The sequence below is a fragment of the Rattus norvegicus genome, chromosome 6 (assembly GCF_036323735.1).
Source record: "Rattus norvegicus strain BN/NHsdMcwi chromosome 6, GRCr8, whole genome shotgun sequence".
Lineage (NCBI taxonomy): Eukaryota > Metazoa > Chordata > Mammalia > Rodentia > Muridae > Rattus > Rattus norvegicus.
In genome coordinates this window covers 105,695,800-105,698,967 of record NC_086024.1, presented here as the reverse complement: position 1 = coordinate 105,698,967, position 3,168 = coordinate 105,695,800, and the positions used below count along the sequence as shown (strand labels likewise).

Sequence of the window (3,168 nt, the reverse complement as noted above, 5' to 3'; positions counted from 1 at the left end):
ATTCTGTTGGCTGATTCTGATAAAGATGGGTTTGGGAACATGGTAAAACAAAAGATTCTACTATACTTGGGATTACAGATTGCTCCAGAAAAAATAAAGGGGAGACCCACTAGTTATCTGGGTCATAAAGTCCAACAAACAATTCAACCACCAAAGATACAGATCTGTAGGGACCAGTTGGGTACCCTTCATGATTTTCCCCAGATGCTGGATGAGTAAATCTTCTGCCCTAGGCCTTCCTATGTGCATGATCATAAGGAATGCAGGTAAATGATCCATACACTCTCCACCATTCACAGAATACATGAAGCCTTGCTCATTGACTCCTCTTCATCATCAGAACAGGCTGCTCCTTCCACACTTTTACTGGGCAATGATGTCGACTGCAACTGTGAAAGCAGAGGAGACACAGTATCTGCCCGGCTCAGGTATGGTTCTCACTCCAGAGTCTGATGGCAAGTGCTCGTCCACAGCTGGGTGGATTACACTGTGTTCCCTTCAAATTTAAGCTTTGTATCTTCAGATCCAGGAGAGCCACCACCAATTTCAAGCAGATCCATGCTGAAACCAACTTCTCATTCCATGTCAAAGACACAGCGGGTGTGTGATGCTGCCTGCATGAAGGTCTCAGGGTCAGTACATCTACTGCCCTCATGGAAGCTGATGGTCTTTTGCCTGTTCCATGAGAAGCCTGCTGGTTTTAAGTGTGGCAACAAACTTGACATTGAGGCGACAAAAGGCTCTGGAAGTGTCAACATCCATATGTAAAACCAACTTTGCCTTTGGATGTGCTCTGGTGACTTTGATTAATTCAATTTCACTGACAAGGTCCTAATGTGGACTCCAGCAGTGGAGGCATACTTGACTTGAGACACTTGTTTACAAGGATTTGCATAGGTAATGCTCTCTGGAGGCACCCAAGCCTCTACACCAACTGAATGCCACTCTTGCTTGCACAGTCAAATCCTCTCCCACTTGCAGCTAGAGCTCTGCTGTCGTTCCACTTGTCTGTGGAAGGGAGTCACAAGGCAAGAGCTTTTAGCCACCTCAGATGCTGCTTTAGAATCTCTTCGAGGTGTGATATATAGAAAGCTTCCTTATTGTCAGGGAAGAGTTCTTTTTTTTTTTCTTTTTTTTTCTTTTTTTCTTTTGCTGTAGAATGTCCTTGGCAGTAAAGCCTTCCTCAAGGATATGGCAACCAAAGTTTTCCTTAGTAAAGCTGCTCATGGTTCTTGATATGCCTGCGGAAAACAGCACTGGGCCATGTTGGACAGACCCAAGGTGAGGACTGCACCAGACCCTGAGGATCATCCAGCCATTTGCTGATGCTGATCCTAGGTGGCGCCAATCCTCTGGCTAGGGTGGCTGTTGGTGATGTCTGCAGGGTCTGTCCCTCAATATTCTTAATGTTGGTGAAAATGGAATAACATCTCGAAGAGGTTATTGAGAAACCTGAATAACTAGGCCAAGCAATGCAAGGATGTGTTGACATGGGAAGGGAACCCAGTAATAGTATCCAGGGGATGTGTTTATGCTTCTGTATATACAGAATTGAAAACTATGGGTACAAACAGAACCTTTTACAGTTTAGATCTGACTAATAGAAACCTCTTGTGAGCTGAGACAGTGTCTTCACCAAGCCCAGGTGATTCACAGACTGTGTCAGTTAATGATTCTTCTACCTGTGCATGCAAATCAACTTCAAAAGGGCTAGCACAGAAACTAGACAGATTGGGCAACCAATGCTACAGCTACCTTTTCTCAAACTAACCATTTTTTTCTCCCTTGGGGCCCATACAGGAATTGTTCACCCCAATTTAGCAGGAAGCAGTTTTATGAAGATCGTCGCCCTAGTCACTTAATGTGGGGTGTATAGGTTTGGTCATTTAATGTGATATAATTGTTATCTAGGATGAAAGGTTATTATTGGTTATGACCAGGGATTGATAAACATTTAAAAATCATTTTATTTGAATTATTATATATTAGAAATTTAATGTATTTTTTAATTATGTTCTTAGAAATTTCAGATATTTGTCTTACCATTACATATGCAAAGCTATTTAAGTTTTTGTTTGCATTATATTTTGATGGAAATTTTAAATTGTTCTGAAGTACCATACGGAACCTAAGGTGGTTCTTTAAATACTGTATATTGATACAACCATGAGGTTTTGTTAAGTATTTATCTATTCTATACATGTGGCTTTTACTGAAAATATGATGGTTTTTACATTAATTCCCATTGCGTGTAGCTCACTAATGATAGGAAAAAAGGGACAATTCTTAAAGAAACAGGGAGATATGAAGAGGAAACTTCTAGGTCATTTTGCCAAATGATTTGCTCAGGCACACAGGTAAAAGGATGTCTTGCTAAGGAAACACGCCATAGACTTCTCCTGAAGCAGACACAGGTGAAAGGATGTTTGGATATAGCAGACAGTGAAAGGGCTCCTGATGAAGGAGTGTAAATCTGACCCCACAGACTGTGGGAGATGAGCACTGAGCTTTGGTTTGCTCCACCTGTCCATTCTTCAGTAAGGACACTGCAGGTATTGGTTCCCCTTGCATAGCGTGGTTGAGCTCAACCTGTGATAAAGCTGCCATGGAGAGAAGCTTGCCCAAGAACTGCTCGTGAGGTTCCAGCAGCAGTTTGTCACCTCTGTGCCCTGACCTCAGGTCGGTGGCCAGCCTGGTGGTTTCTTCAGGATTGAAGTACAGCTGCCTGGTGTCTGCTTGCTGGCAGGACTGGACTGTGGCTGCTGGTTCGATCCTGTTTTCTGCCTGCCTAGAGGACTGGACTGTGGCTGCTGAGTTGTATTTGGTGTTTGCTCTGGGATTGAACAGCTGCCCAAGGAGATGGAGCTCAATCCAGAGAAAGACTGCTGAGCAGGTCCACTTCCCCACATCCTAATAACTTTTCTCTGCCACTGCATCTGCTCTGTGGTGGGCTAGAGGAGAGCTTAAGAGGAGGTTTCTAAACATTTATGCCTACAGGTGGCACCCAAAGTGCCTTAGGCATAATGGGTAACTCTGCTCCTAATGTGGTAGAGGGAACTGTAGATTCTCAGGGGTGAGCAATGTTACTGAAGGAAGTGGATAAAATGGCAGGTAGCGTTGCTGGGTGCTATCCTACTGTGTAACTGGAGGGGATTTTTGATTTTGCTT

At 43.5% G+C, this 3,168-nt stretch overlaps 1 pseudogene; it reads right to left on the bottom strand.

Annotated features, from left to right (window-relative positions):
• Window positions 1-229: 229 nt before the first annotated feature.
• Window positions 230-1,997, bottom strand: LOC134479422 (ornithine decarboxylase-like; annotated as a pseudogene).
• Window positions 1,998-3,168: the final 1,171 nt, after the last annotated feature.